Below are 17,548 nucleotides of genomic sequence, written 5' to 3' on the forward strand. Positions count from 1 at the left end.
CAAACAAAAATAGATGTTGGCATGGATGTGGGGAAAAAGGCACACTTTTACATTGTTGATAGAGTTGCAAATTGGTGCAGTCACTCTGGAAAGCAGTGTGGAGAATCCTCAGAAAATTTGGAATGGACCCACCTTTTGATCCAGTTGTCCCCTCCTTGGTTTATAACCAAAGGACTTAAAATTAGGATACTACAGTAACACAGACACATCAATGTTTATAGCAGCTCAATTCATAATAGCTAGATTGTGGAACCAACCTAGATGCCCTTCAATTGATGAATGGATAAAAAACTGTGGTATATATACACAATGGAATATTACTCAGTCATTAATAAGAATAATATTATGGTATTTGCAGATAAATGGTTAGAATTGGAGAATATAATGCTAAGTGAAATAAGCCAATGTCAAGTAGCCTTTGAGCCCATTAATTCTTCTGTTTTGTTTGCTCTTTCCTGCTATTGATGCCTCATATCATGTTTTAAATTATATTTAGTGTATTTTTAAGCTCAAGAGTTTCTCTTAGGATTATTATAACAAGTTATACTCTCACTTAAGATGATGATTAGCCTGCATATAACTGAAAATACAGCAAACCACTCCATGGAAAAGCATGAAAAGTTTTTTGGCAGTTCCCAACCTTCTCCTTCATATTCTGTAACTTAAATATAGATGGTAGTTGGGCGTGGTGACACACACTTGTAATCCCAGTGGCTTGGGAGGTCAAGGCAGGAAGATTGCAAGTTTGAAAACCAGCTTCAGCAACTTAGCAAGACCCTAAACTACCTAGCGAGACCCTGTCTCAAAAGGAAAAAAAAAAAAGGTCTGGGGATGTGGCTCAGTGGTTATGTGCCTCTGGGTTCAATCCCTGGTGTGTGTGTGTGTGTGTGTGTGTGTGTGTGTGTGTGTGTGTAATACATACCTAATCTACAGTGGTTTTGTTTATGTGTGTGTGTATGTGTGTTTTACTTTTTGATGTTGTAGAAATGATGTATATGCAGCAGAAATCATACTTCACAATTTGCATTTTGATCTTCTCCTGTACTAGCAATATGTGGTGTTATCTTCTCCTGTGATGTTGGGCAGTGAATGGATGGGTGATTCCAGTCAGCCACATGATCACAAAAGCAAATAATACTCCCAGGTGCATTGTATCAGTCAGCTCTGTTGTTGGGTTTGTTAGGTGAAATAAATTAGTGTTCAGCTTATAAGAGTCTCAACCTACACTGGTTTATTGGGATGCATCTCTGTCTTAAGTTGAGGAGCATTATCTACTATGATGTCACATTAATAATACTTAAATGCTATAATATGGTCAATACATTTTATGCTCTTTGAGAAAAGGATAATAGAGGGGAGAAAATATAGATATTTGCTACACAGACACACATTCAAAAATAAAGATATGACAATTATAGTCCTGATTTCTGCAACATTACACGATTGTAGGTGAGAGGTAGAACCACTCTCTTCTGCACATTCTAGGTTGCCTTACCCCAAGGAAGCGCTTCATATGGCCATAAACTTTTCCTGGCAGAATGACTCCATCCCTAATTTCCAAAGAATCTGCACCATTAGTAGTTCTGCCTGAATTGGATTGTTACAGTGTTCTGCTGACTTTAATCACAGGGTATTCTAATACTACAATAGACTTTAAGGGATCTTATGTATTTTACACATATTCTTTTTCACCTCCATTGTGCAGAAGCAGTTTGATATCTCCCAGGTGATCAAGATCATCCATGTAAGCCAGCACAGTAATTCCCTCTTTGTGTGTTGATTCAAAGACATGAAGAGCCCAAAGTGGCTAGGTGACATTCTTAATTTCCAATTCAGTGGACTCAATATTGTATACCATGGTGAAAGCATTCCTGTCTTTGGAACTCCTAAATCTTTTAGGCCAGCATAGAATAAATCGCATAGATAGGAAGAAAATGTTTTGTTGTGTGTGACTAAGGGGAATTTTGAATGATGTCATTCTCTTTCTACTCTTTGGTTCCTCAGCCTATGAATCTTGGTCATGGGGAAAATAGCATCATATATTGACCTTAAATCAGTATATACAGCTGTCTGGAAACCTTTGCCCTAGCTCTTCAAGGCATCGCCACCTAGCTGGCACTGTAATTGTCCTCAAGAGGCCGTCCTATTATTCTGTAAGGCCATGTCTATCATTACACTTCATTAGCTGTGAAGTTTGTTCCCTGATTAAGAGCAATGCTGTGTGGAATACTGTGACAGTGGATAGAATATCCTGTAAATCCATGGTAGATAGTTTCTACAGAAGAATTCTGTATTGAGAAGTCAAATCCTAACCAGAGAAAGTCTCTATTTTAGTAAAAACACAACACTGTTCTTTCTGTATGATGGAAGCAATCCAATATAATCAAAGTGCCTTCAGGTTGCTGACTGATTCCCTCTGGGGAATTGTGTCACATGAGGAGTCAGGGTTGGTCTGTGCTATGGGAAGACAGGGCACTCATCAGTAGCAAAAGCCAAGTTAGCCTTAGTGAATGAAATTTCATATTACTGAGCCCATGTTTTATCTCCATCCCTTTCACTATTTTATTAGTGACAGAATGTAGCAGCACAAAGTATCTTATTTTAATTATATTCCTTATGTGAGGAAAATGTTTGTCAAATTTAATATTGAGCTACATTAACAATACTTCAATGCTATGATATTTTGTCACTATTGCAATCCTCTAAAGCATACCAAGGCCTAACTTTGCTTTTATGATACTTTTATGAAATGATATTTGAAAATATTTACTTATCTATATAAATCTCACTCTGGTTTATGAAGGAAGAGTAAGTGTTTTAATTTGAAGTGTATTGTTCATTGTCAGTATAGTGATGACAAAACATTTGAAAAATTTAAAAAAATGTACCAACCTACGTATGAAAGTGCATTTTGTTCCTTTTCAATAATGAAACATGGGTAGCATATTTATTACAAATTAGGGACATCCATTAGGAGCACTGTTTTTGTTCAGTGTCAAACCAACCTTGATGTGTAAATAGCAGGGTTATTCCATCTGTCAAGTACTGATGTTCTTTCAAGACTTATAATTATTAAAAGCATCAATACATTGGTAATTTTATTGTGCATTTTCTTTATAACCTTTTTAGATTCATATCTATCTGTTTTATCAAGAGCATATAATAAATCCTAGTTCTTTCCAATAATTGCAATTTTTTCCTTCACCACAGTTTTTAAGACCAACAAATCAAATATATCTTTTAAGAAGAAAATGTAAAGGTAAAATATGTCCAAATTTTCTGTATAAAAATTTCATTTAACTTGAGAATCTTAGAATCATATATATTATCCTTACAATATTTTACTATGTAAGTGTTAGAATTCAAAATAAAGATGAACAAAAATGAAACATTCTGAGCTGGGGCTGTGACTCTGTGGTAGAATGCTTGCTTAGCATGTGTGAGGCACTGGGTTTGATCCTCAGCACTACAAGAAAATTCATAAATAAAATAAAGATATTGTGTCCATCTACAACTAAAAATATTTAAAAAAATGAAACATTACTACTTATCTAGCATAGTAAATGTCCTTGATATTTTAAAGTGCAGGATCCAGGACACATTAGACACAGTTACTTCTGTGACTGGGCTGAGATGATGTAGAATCATGGAGTAATAGTATGTTCTAATGACAGAGCAGTTTAGATTGTGACATGATCCAGGACCAGCACAGTTCCATTTGCTCATTTTATTATATTTCAACCAAGAGAAAACTCCTTTTTCTATTTTATTCCTTAAAATGATGGACTTGCCCTAGTTTTATTCAGAATGATTATTATATGGTAGGAATTCTTGGTCTATAGCTGTATCAGGAAACAAAATAGACAAAACTTTCTCTCTTTGTGAGGCTTATATACTAGTGAGGAAACAAATATTTATTTATAGAATGTTAGAAAATTAAAATGTTGTGAAAAAAGTAAAACAGGCTCAGAAGAATTAGGAGCAAGGGGTAGGGAGTGGTTTTTAAATAGGACCAATTGAGAGGATAGTATTTTTCTGGAGGTCAATATTTCTAGGAATGTTGATAGTGAAAATTCCTTTTGTTGGTTTAACACATGATTTCAGTCATAATCAGATTGATCACTTACCTATTAAAGAAGAATAAACTTAGAAATAATTTCCTCTTAAGCAGAATGAGTTTCATAAAGATTCTTTTAAAGATTCTTTTTCTCTTTGTGATTGAACAGTGTTGAAATTTAGTTTTGAAATGTTCATTATATTTTGCTTATAATTCCTATTATTTTAGGAAAAACAAACAAAAACGACAGTGATACAGCAAGTGATATGGGAAAGCTGCAGTATTTTAGTAAAATCCAAGGTTGCAAACCCTCCTCAAAGGTTATTTGGGTTAAGGTCATACTGATATCAGATGGTTTTGTTTGTTTTTGTTTTTGTATTTATTTTTGTTTTGTTTTCTTAGGCCAACTTTCCTAGTAAAGATACATGATGAAAATCAGGCTCTCATCCATGGATTTCTAATTAAAACTTTTAGGTATAATTTCAAATAAACATTAAAATGTGCTTCAAAAGATTAATATATTTTTGATGAGACTTGGAATTATACTAATGGTTTTTAATCCCTGAACAACATGAAGTTTCAAGCAAGAAAAATGGATACAGAAGGCAAAATACTCACTTTGAGATATAAATGATTTATTTTGAGTAACTACTTAGATTAAATGAATACAATATATACCTATATTTTCATTTACTTATGCAATTCCTATGTGGTTTTAAAGTAAATTATATCAAGTATTTCTTCGGATAATTGAGGTGTAAGTGGGCATGGATACCACATAAACTGTTAAATGTGAATTGGAAAAGAGAATACACAAACACTCAATCATTATTCTTTTGCTCTTTTATTGAGTGTGTATTACAGTTGGGTGTTGTGGGAATCGAAGAGAAGTTTGACAGATGTGGATAAACTGAGGTGGAGAGGAGATGGTATTTTGGGGTCATGTGGCATTGCTCTAAGAGCATTGAGGGAAATGACAGGGTGCATTTAGAGGTACAGAGATTTGATATGCTTGGATGTAGGATGGTCCCATTGCATATCACAGGCCTGTGGAAAGATTAAAATGCAAATCATGTTATTTTGCATATTATTATTATTTACTACTAAACTAACAATAAGTGTGAAATGAATATCCACAAATGAAATGTACATGAAAAAAATTTGAGTGTCTGTGTATCTTCCTTCTTATCCTACCTTAGGGAGAGAGGTTCAAAAAGAGAAGCTGACAGGCTAAACAGAAATTCCAAAAATAATTATTCTGCTAAAAACACAAGTGTAATAATACTTGGCTTTTGGCAGAGAAAGAAATCTATTTTCAGCTATTGTTTTAGATATTTCAGTCTATCTAGATGTCAGGCTAAAATTGGGGCTATCTATCAGAATATTGTGAGTTAATCCTGGTGGGATTTGGTGGACATGTCAGTGAAGATGAGGAAAATCAAATGGATTCAGGAGGTTAGACAAAAAGTCAGGAGGTTCATGACTTAGTGAATGACTGGATCTCAGTAGGGAGGGAATAGAGGAGAGGATTTCAACAGAAGTAATGGCTCGTAATTTAGGAACTGCAAAGAATGGAAAATGATGGTCACTGAAGAGTGATCATCGATCATTATAGTTTTAAACAAAGAGATTGTTTTTGACTTTCTAGAAAAGCAGTATTGCATGTGAAATGCTGAAAGGCAGATTGAAGTGTAGAAATGAGAAAATAGTATAAGAAGAGATATCAAATAATCCAAGGTGTCCAGAAATCACTGCATATTATTATAAGAGCCAAATTTCAACTGAATTTAACTATGTTAAGAATATGTTCAATATGGGGAGGAAAGAAATAAGGATAAACACAGGCATATCTGTTCATAGTAAAAGGGACAAGATGTGTGGGAATTTTCTGACTGATGCCTCTATAGTCTCTGTAAAAGAATGACTGAAACTCTAGGGGAGGAATGGGGAGGAAAAAACACCAGTAGATGGGCAAGATTTTGAAATAATCTGTGACTAAGAGGAAAGGAAACCTCATAGAAGGATTTGAGAAGAAACATTAAGAATGTTGGGTAAATAACAAAATTATTTTATCAATTTTCTAAAACTTCTCCTTTCAGCATCTGTCACTTTAATGAATCAAATATAAGTGTCACAATGATTCTTCGGAGTTAATTATGATTAGGTAGATAACAATATTTTCATCTTATTTTTCCATGTTTAGTTAACTACAATTAAATTAATCATTTGTTTTAATGAACATTAATTAATATGGTTGTTTTAAGAGAGTAGAGAGGTGTTATGTTTTCATCCCCTTTTTTCCACAACACTCAATATGTCCACAGTAAAGATACTTTTAAATGTCCATAAGAGCACATAGAATGAAAAAGGACTCACCCGAGGACCAGAGGCTCTGATGAACTCAGAAAACATGTGGGATCACGGTTTTGGGTAAACCAGAGCAGAGGAAGCAGCAGCAGAGGCAGAAGCAGCAATGGAGAAATTGGGTGTGTGTGTGGGATTTCCTCCTGGCAAGATCCCAGAGAGGTTCCATGTCTGGAGCTGACGTTGGCACATAAGATGCCTAGGTGATAACTCTGGGCAAAATCAAGAGACTGGGGAGGGTGGTTGTGCGGGAGGACAGACAGTAATCTGAGTAAGCAAATCACGGTACAAGGACTACCTGATCTCCTACTCTCATTTCCAAACTACCATGTAGAGATTGGCAGCAATAAATCCAATGTGTTCTTTCTGAATTCAAAGGACCAAGTCTTTATTATGCACGTCATTACCCTAGAATGAAGCGTTCTGTGTTTTGGTATTTGAAGACCGCTTTCTGGCAACATGAGAACATACCCTACCTCAAACCTTGCTGTCTGTCAGTCATTCATTCAGGGCAGAGACTTACGCAGGGTAGAGACATTACTTAGCCACTGGTGTTATTTCATCTAGTATTGTCATTCAATTCCAAAAAGGTACTTGAAATTCAACAAGATAACAGAAGACCACAGTAAATAACAATTACTCTTCACTGGAGTAACTGAGGTAGTGCAGAGAAAATAACTTTAAAGTCACATTTAATTAATATACCCAAAGATAGCTGAGATGACATTAAACCTGTAAGAGTTATAATGGATGAGAGGCTTTTATAAATCAAAATGTGCAGGTACAGAAAAGACAAACCGATATATCCACAGTTTATTTGAAATGTGTCAAAAATAGGATATAACAATGAATAGATAGTGATGGATTAATGAATAGTTATGTGATAAAACAAGCATGATAATATATAGAATATAGTTAGTAGGTTGGTAGGTTGAAACTTTCATTTTTGCTGTATCTTTGGAAATGTCAAAATAAAATTTGGGGATAGGGTAGAAATAAGAACATTTACTATACAGTTATTTCTCAGTATCTGTGGAAAATTGATTCCGGAGTCATTGCAGATAACAAAACCCATGTAGGCTCAAGTCCTGTATATGAAATAGTGTTGTTATTTTCACATAACCTACACATATCCTCCTATAGACTACATTACTTATAATACATAATAGTGTGTATTTTAGATAGTTGTTATACTACAATAAAGAATATGGCAAAAGTCTGTAGATACTCTGTTCAGAGAAAAATTTTTTTTCTTTACAATATTTATAATACAAGGTTGATTAAATTTGCAGATAAGGAACCCACCCAAACAGAGGGCCAACTGTATGATGGTATTTGATAGTAGAAACAGTTTGATTTTCTAAATTTTTCACCTTCCCTTTTGCAATGCAATTTTGTAACTCCTCCCATGAAGTCTATTTTCTTTCCCCTTAAATCTGAACTGATCTTGTGACTTAATTCATCAATACAAGGAAAGCAGCTATGTGCCGGCTGAGTCTTGACCTCCTGAGAACATAGTGAGGTAGCTGCTGGAAGATGAGACATACCTATTGAGCTGGATCATTCTATTTAAGGTCAACCTAGAGCAATCTCTGAGCAGGAAGTTGACTGCAAACCCCTGAGGAAGCCAAATCAAGATCAACAAAGCAACTTAGCCAACTTATGCTTTGTGAGAAATAATAAATTGTTGTCGCTTTAAGACATTAATTTTTGAAATGACTTGTTAAAAGGGAAAGGAAAGAAATAGAAGATTGTTTGCCTTAAAATTTGGAATATCTTCTTTCATTTTGAAGCTTAATCTCTGTGGTTCCAATCACATTACCTGGTTCAGCAGAGAATAATAAATGCTATTTTTTTTTTTTTTTTTTTTTTTACGGAGCTAGGGATCGTACCCAGGGCCTTGTGCTTGACAGGCAAGCACTCTACCAACTGAGCTATCTCCCCAGCCCAATAAATGCTATTTATTAGTTCTCATTTAAAGTAATAACTAAAGACAAAATAGGTAATAAAAATAAATTTTGTAAAATTTGACAACTTAAATATAACATTAAAAGTTCCAATTAATACAGTGGACTGGAAACACTGGAAACTACCCTTCCCTATTTAAATAAATAAAACTAAAGAACATAACAAAATTTCAGTAAATATAATGCATTAATCCAGGCAGCACATGCCTGTAATCCCAGTGGCTCCAGAGGCTGAGGCAGGAGGAGTTCAAAACCAGCCTCAGCAAAAGTGAAACATTAAGCAACTCAGTGAGACCCTGTTCTCTAAATAAAATACAAAATAGGGCTGGGGATGTGGCTCAGTGATCAAGTATCCCTGAGTTCAATTCCTGGTCCTGCCCCCAAAATGTATTGAAAAATAAGAAACTTTTCTGCTAGATTTTATGAGGTCTAACTGAAAGATGGAAATCATAATACAAAGAAACCACCATCCTACACATGCTTGACAGGATGGGTGAAAAAAGCAGCCTGAGCTATTTTGAATAGGAGATTATCTAAGTAACTAATAGGGAAATTGGCTGGTCAGGCACAATACAAGTGTAGAGGATGCCTGCTGTTCTCTCCTCTATACGGCAGTAAAGACCAGTCGAGGTGCTGCTGTGCAGGAGCAGTGTGACTGGAAGATGAGATAAAAATGTTAGCACAGGATCTGGGAGCAGTGATGATCCCAGAAGAAATAGGGGACTTTGGTATGAAACAAAATGTCCCATACCTACTTCACTCCTATCAAAAAAAAGTGATCATACAAAACTTTATAGCCATTGCTATTCCTTCTATTAAACTTTGCAAAATTGAAATGCATGTTAGCATTCTAAATAGAAATTGCTACCACCAAGAGTCACCAAATAATTGAGGACAGATAATATAAAAGAGACTCATATAACTCAATGAACAGAATTAATCACAGTAAGAGCAACTGATGTTACAGAAACACATTGAGTATACTATTATAACAGGTATAATGCATATCTTCAGAAGAGGAGAGATTATTGAATCCACAGGAAGAATAAAAACATATCTGAAATTTAAAATTTGATGATGAGATTATCATAGAAGCTGCCAAAAAGACATGACTGAAGTATGTAGAACACACTGGAAGTTGAAGCTGCATAAATTTTAGGACAATAAGATGAAAATTTTTGAGAGAGAGCCTAATTTAGAGAGAAGATAGATACAATGCAATGTTGTTTAAATGCAGTTCTGAAAAAGATACATGTTAAAACACAGAGTACAGGGACTATTCAAGGAAGTGATGGAATGACATTTACTACAGGGAAGAATTAAAGCACCCAATTCACCTGTATAACATTGCAAAAAATACTCTAAAAATCACATGAAAGAGGAAGATTGAGAAAAGATGGAAAACAAATGCCAGATGAGTACTCACAAAAAGAAAGAAGAGAAAAAATAATTCAAGATAAATGTGCTTTGGAAAGAACAAAATAAATATATGTTGTTGGCAAGACGGTAATTCACCAAACAGTTATAATAGTTATGAACCATACATTTAATATCCCAGTTGTGGGGTACATAAAATAAAAACTGTAAAATCCCACTAAGAAATTTATACACAAATAACTACAGGTAGAAAACCTTGTATCAGAAAGTTGTTGAAAGGAACCAAATAATGTCTCTAGGTTTTAGAACAACAACCCTAATCTACAAGATAATGTAAAAAATGTTCTAGAAGTGCATACACATTCTTTCCAGAAAACAAGATAAAATCTAGATATGGAACTTGTATTGACTCAGGGCACACAAATAAAAATTTTATAAATTAATCACACTTAGGTAAACACATTTCATCTTCTGATGCTCCTAATATCCTTGCCAATTCAGATGCTTAATTTACACTAATGTTGGTGGTCATTTTCCCTTTCTGGAGGTGGGTTTGTTATTGATCCATACTACTACCTGGGCATAAACAGAGGTGTTCTCAGAGAAACCCTGATGAAGTTTAAATCTAGCACCTGCCCAAGTGGGAAAGTCTGCATAAATACCTCCTCATCAAATCTGCCACCTGTTTTCTCTTTATCATCATTTTGGAGGGTGCAGAGTGTCAACTTTCCATATACAGATTATCCTCAACCTATGATGTGGTTGTGTCCATATAAAAATATGCTATCTTGTAAGAAAGGACTTGCTGTTGCTGCCCAGCATCATCCTGTGGGATTCATCACTACCCCAGGAAAAGAAACATCTCCAAAATTCAAAGTATGTTATTATACTAATTGTTACTATTATACAAGTAGTAAACATGAAACTAGTATCCATAAATTAAATGTGCATCCAAAATTTTTTAGTTTCTGCATAGCTTCATTCTTATCTTACCTTTTTTCATGGGAAGTAGGTCAGAGATAGTCCCATTTCTCCCAGTGGTCTAAAATTTACCTTTCCCATTAAAAGATATTTAGGAAACCATTTAGAGTAGCAAAGGCTAAATTAGAGAGACTAGGAGTACAAGCTCAGTGGTATAGTACTTACCCAGCAGGCTTGAGGTCCTGAGTTCAAAATCAACAACAAAACAATAAAAAGCCCAAAACAAACATACAACTAATTTAGATAACATTACATTGTCTATTGTATACCATTCTCAACCATAATTATTTCTGTGCTGAAGATTTGACTCTAAAATTGAACATTTAAGGTTTTTTTTTAGTTTTGAATTTTCTTATTTGTTCTTTTTAGATATGCATAACAGTAGAATATATTTTGACATATTATACATACATGGAATATATCTTATAATTAGAATCCCATTCTTGTGGTTGTACATGATGTGGAATTTCACTGTGGTATATTTATGTATGACACAGGAAAGTTATGTCTAATTCATTTCATTATCTTTCTTATTTCTATTCCACTCTCCTCCCTTTCATTACCCTCTGTCTAATATACTGAATTGTGTGTTAGCATCCACATATCAGAGAGAACATTCCGCCTTTGGATCTTTGGAATTAGCTTATTTCACTTAGCATGACAGTCTCCAGATCCATCCATTTACCAGCAAAATTCATAGTCATTCTTTTTATGGATGAGTAATATTACATTGTGTATATGGACCACATTTTCTTTATCCATTCTTCCGTTGAAGGGTGCTGGTTTGCACAGGTTAGCTATTGTGAGTTGAGCTGTTATAAACATGGATATGGATGAAGTTTTTTGAAAATGAAAGAATATATTTAATCTTGGTGATAGGTAAAGATTTGAGAAATGACTTAAAAATGCCAAATTACATGAGTCAACATTCTGTGAGAAAATTCCTGAGATAAACACCATAAAAGGAGGAAAAATTTGGGGGGGGATTGGCTTATTTCACTTAGCATGACAGTCTCCAGATCCATCTTAGTCCACAGTTAGCTCCATTGCCTTTGGGACTGTGGTGGGCAGAACATCAGGATGGGGGCACATGGCAGAGCAATTTCTGCTCATCTCTGGGTGACTGGGAAGCAGAAAGAGAAAGGAATGGGCTGTAGTCAGAGTAACCTCTTCAAGAGAACTGTCAATGACCTTCCTTCCTTCCACTAGCCCCTAGAGATTCCAGTACTTTCTAATACCACCATCAACTGAGGATCAAGCCTTTAGTACATGGATCTTTGTGGAACATTTGCAAATCATAGAAGAGCCGTAAGAGAATATTTTTTGAAATTGGACTGTATTGTCATCAAGAATTTCTCTTCATCAAGAGATATCATTAAAAGATTAGAAATATAACTCTTTGCTTTAGAGCCAAAATTTATAATACACATATCCAAACAAACTTTTGTATCCAGAATATATAAAGAACTCTAACAAGTCAGTAAGAAATAGACAAATGCCCTATAGAAAAGTGGACAAAGGACTTAAGCAGGCACTTCACAAAGGAGATAAACAAGTGGATTGTAAAAAATAATTAAAATTTTATTTGTCCTAAATTTAACTCATAGTGCTGCACCACTACTTATCCAAAAGAGTAGTTAATATTTTAAAAACAGATAATAGATTAGAATGGCTATTATCAAGAATACAAGTAATAATAGGTGTTGGCATGGATGTGGGGAAAAAGGCACACTCATACACTGCTGGTACAGTTGCAAATTGGTGCAGCCACTCTGGAAGTCTGTATGGAGATTCCTCAGAAAACTTGTAATGAACCCACCATTTGAACCAATTATTTCACTCTTCTGTTTATACCCAAAGGAACTAAAATCAGCATACTATAGTAACGCAGCCACATCAATGTTTCTAGCAGCTCAATTCACAATAGCTGGACTGTGGAACCAACCTAAATGCTCTTCAACAGATGAATGGATAAAGAAGCTGTGGTATATATATGCACAATGGAATATTATTCAGCCATAAAGAAGAATAAAATTATAACATTTGTAGGTAAATGGATGGAGTTGTAGAATATCATGCTAAGTGAAATAAGTCAATCCCCAAAAACCAAAGGTAGAGTGTTTTCTCTGATAAGTGGATGATAATACATAATGGGGGTGGAATACAGTGGGTAAGAGAAGAATGGAGGAACTCTGGATTGTGTAGAGAGAAATGAGGGGGGGTGGGGGAAGGAAAGATAGTGGAATGAGACAAACATTATTACTCTATGTACATGTATGATTACAGAAATGGTATGAATCTACATCATGCACAACCATAGAAATGAAAAGTTGTACCCCATTTGTGTACAATGAATCTCAATGCAGTCTACAAAAAATAAAAATAAAGACAAATAATACCATGTGTTGTTAACGATAAAGGTGTGACTATAATTTTTATACAATGTAAATTAGAATATAAATTAGTATAAATAATTGGCAATATCTTTAATAACCAAGCATATACATACTGTATAATCTAGTAATGTCGCCTCTAGCAATGTTTTATAGACAACAGAAGTATTTGTCTTCTGTGTCCATTAAAAAAAGCATGCAGGGATTTTAAAGACAATTTTCATAATAGTTAAACACTGTAGACTAGCCAAATTAGTCTGACTGGACCAGTATGTTCTGATACATTCACACTATGTAATACTAATGATAGATGGGCATGAACTTCAAAACAAGATGAATGAATGCTCCAAAAAATTTTGAGCAAAATAAGAATACAGAAAATGTCTGATCTCTTTTGTGCAGAGTTGAAAACAAGAAAGATTGATTGATAGTGGCCGAGGTCAGAAGAGAACTTAGTCTCCTGTGGGGCATTATCGTGATTGGAAGCGGGGAAGGACTCTTTAAGATGCTGGAAGTTCTGGTTTCTTGATCTGATGCTTGTTATATAACTTGTTACTAAAGCGATCACTTGTACAGTTTCACTTGTGTAGTTTTGTGTTTATTAGAATACATTAGAATTAAAAATATAAAGTGAATATGAGAAAACAATCTATGTACTGAGTAGAAAGATTCACGATGTATTGTTTATTAAAAGTCAAGGTGTATGGTGAATAAAATATGCTGCCTTTGTAAGAAAAGGAAGCATTAAGGATTCACACACATACTGGTAATAAATAAACATGGAAAAAAAGAAGGAGGGAAGAAAGGGAGGGAAGGAAGGGAGTTAGTTTACTTATAAACTGAAATTTAAATGACTACTTTAAACTGTCACAACACCGGTTTTGGGTGGGGGCCTTCCTACTTTATTTTCTGGGTTGAAAATTGTAATCTAAATGCATTGTGGTTCTTCTCTTGCTAATAATCATTCTTCAACCTTTTTTCCTTATAATGTCACAAAGTGAAAATTCCTTATAATGTCAAAAAGTAAAATTTCTTTTCCCAATTGTTTCCTCCCAAAACAAAAACAAATACTGTTAGATTATTACCTCACATTTGTAGACGTACTAGACATACCAGAGAGTAAAAAGACATTTCTGTGTCATAAACTGTTAATTGAGCTTTCCCTTTGCTAAGGAAGGCTTGGAGATAAGGAAAGCTGTCTTCTATTCGCTACATCCTCATTTTCTCAAATGCCAATTCAAATTGCAGAAACATAAAGAGAGAAAGCAAACCATTCTGCTGCAAATCTTTATGAACTGTGTCAAACTGCATAACTGGTAATTTTCTTGAACAGAAGGAAATAATTTTGCAATCCTTTTTAGAGAACAGATTTTTTCCCCCTCTTAGTAGTCATTAGCATAGTTCTTCACTGTGCAGTGCTTAAAAGGTGAATGCAGCAACATTATTTTATTTTCTTCCTCATTTTATTTTCCCTTCTTTATAACCTAAATTTGAAAGAACTCAAAGTTTACTATGGTTTATTACCTTTATAGAGATTCAAACTTTTGGATTCAAATTATCCAAACAGGAGCCAAAATAAATACTAAAGCAAACAGACAGTACTAACTACTAACTATCTATTTATCTATGTATCATCTGTCATCTATCTATCTATCTATCATTTCAATATCAATCTATCAGGTATCAACTAAATATGTCTATCTATTGGCTTATCCCATTAGTAATTATTTTAAAAGATAATTAACATGCATACATGCATTTATAATGATGCTAGTGAAAATAATATTTTTTTTTTTTTTTTTTTTTTACTCTCAACAAAGTTTTATTTAAGCAAATTGCGATCAGAGGGTTAGCACATGTCACTTCTTTTGATACAAGAGTAACTGTAGATACTGGCTTTTGTACTTGTGAGACAGATGGTCACTGATACTATTGTACTTCAGGTCTTCATAATAATTGATGCATGGACTCCCTTCTCTCTGGAAATGTTTTTTTTTTTTTCACTTGGATGCTGAGAGTTGTGATCTTTGCGTTTCTTCTCTACCACTGGCCTCTTCCCATTTACCTTTCAAATTCTCCTTTCTAGCTTCCAAATTTTCTCTGTCTGCACTGATTCCGTAGATGCCCTCATCTGCTCTCATAATTTTACGTACTATTTAAATACTCCTAACTTCCAAAGCATATCTAAAGCTAGTACTCTCCTCTGACTGTGAGACTCTGACATCCTTGATATGTCCTTGTAGCTATATAAAGGAAACTTACACCAACTGAACCATTTTTTTTTTTTTTAATCTCCATTGCCCCCATCTTAGTTCAAACTCTCATCATCTTTCACATGCCTTTTTGTATCTGCTTTACAACTGGTTTCTTCATTAGACCGTGTCTAACTTCATCTCTTACTACTTTTGGTCACTCTACTCCAGCTGTACTTTTCTCCTTATTTTCTTTGAAAACACCTTACTTATTCTTTCTTCTGTATTCTCTACCAGTTAGACTGCCCACCCACTCTTTCATAGCTGTCTTCCTCGTACTCTCCACTTTTTCAAGCTTTACTCTATTTAAATTGCCAACGTATCATACCCAAGTTCACTCTCCTAATTCCCCTGTTTCACTTATGATGTTCTACATTATTTACTTACTGTGCTTATAGTCCATTTCCATTCACTAGAATACAGACTCCACAGGGAAAGGAATTTTTGTCTGTTTTTTCCATCTTGTTCCCAGAAAATGCTTGACACTTACTAGTAGTTGAATAAACAGTTGTTGTATTATTGATTGAAGAAAATGTTTCTTTCTGCTGAGATGGAAGCCCAAGTAAGTCACAAAATATTGAAGAAAGGTTATTCATTTATAAAGAAAGATCCTGATTTCCTTTTTAGCTACTATTTTTAGGCATAAGAATACTACTTAATTGTGTCATGCAAAAGTATAACATAAAGTTAGTAAATAAGAGAGCCATTTATCTTAATTCTAAACAAAATGTTTGAATAAGTTTAAATTTTCTTTATTTAAATGTAAACCTGAAGCACCACTTTAGTACTCCATAGATATGTGCAATTTTTATTTTAGTACTTTCAAACTAAATTCAGGGCCTCACACATGCTAGGCAAGCACTCTACCACTGATCTACAAGTCCTGCCCTAATATGTACAATATGTACAGTTTTGTGTCTGTTATGAAAATAAACATAAAAGCACAGAAAAAAGAAAACTTCAACCATTTATGTATGATTTATTAAAATGTATAAATGCATTCTACTGTCATGTACAACTTATTAGAACAAATAAAAAAATTAAAAGAAAACTTCAATATATATATATATGTATCTTTCATATTTTTGTCACAAAACAAACATCTCTCATTCTGTGTCTGTATATACCCAATATGTATTTCTGTATCTTAATAACAAATTCACTTTGTACTGGTAGAGTATCTTAGTTTGGATGCAACAAATTATATTTGTATCATAATCAATTCAAAATATATTAGTTTAGTAAGAACCTGCTTTTACCATGGTGCTAAGACATATCAAAGTTATATTCTGATTATTACTGCAAATATTTAAAATTTTAAATCATTGACCTGAACTGACAGAATTGATCACCATATGTCTGTTATATTATCTTCTGGAAAATGAATTTCCCAAACTTTCAATTGATTCCAGGAAATGAATGAAAAAATCATGTATTCAAAGGAATTACCTTAACAAACTATTATTTGAATCATGAGATAAAATTTATGAATAACTTACATCATTTATTTGTTTAGGTTTTTTTTCTTTTTTTTACTAATATACTAAACCAATTCAGCTGTTGGTTCACTTTTACTTATTATGTATGGACAAGTAAACGACTCATGGGATTTAGGTGAAACTATCTCAGTCAGTCAGTTGATCTGAATGCACAGTAATGCTGGACAGATGATAGGTAAACACAGCTTTAGAAGATTTATTAAGGCACATCCTCCTTCATTTGGGATTACAGTGATATCAGTGATGAAAGCACAGTAAAAAATCTTTGAAAATTCTCCACAAAAGCAGAGAACACTACCAAGTGATGGAACTGGAGAATTTCATGCTAAGTGAAATAAGCCAATCCCAAAATACCAAAGGTCAAATGTTTTCCCTGATAAGTGGATGATGATATATAATGGATGTGGGAGGGTGGGGAGTGAGAGAAGAATGGAGGAAAATTTAGATTACATAGAGGGAGATGAGAGGGAGGGGGGTATGAAAAATGGTGGAATGAGACAGACATCATTACCGTATGTACATGTATGATTACACGAATGGTATGAATCTATATCGTGCACAACCATAGAAATGAAATGATGTACCTCAATTGTGTACAATGAATCAAAATGCAGTCTGTAAAAAATAAAAAAATAAATAATTTTTTAAAATTACCTTA

Source organism: Sciurus carolinensis, chromosome 2 (assembly GCF_902686445.1).
Source record: "Sciurus carolinensis chromosome 2, mSciCar1.2, whole genome shotgun sequence".
NCBI lineage: Eukaryota > Metazoa > Chordata > Mammalia > Rodentia > Sciuridae > Sciurus > Sciurus carolinensis.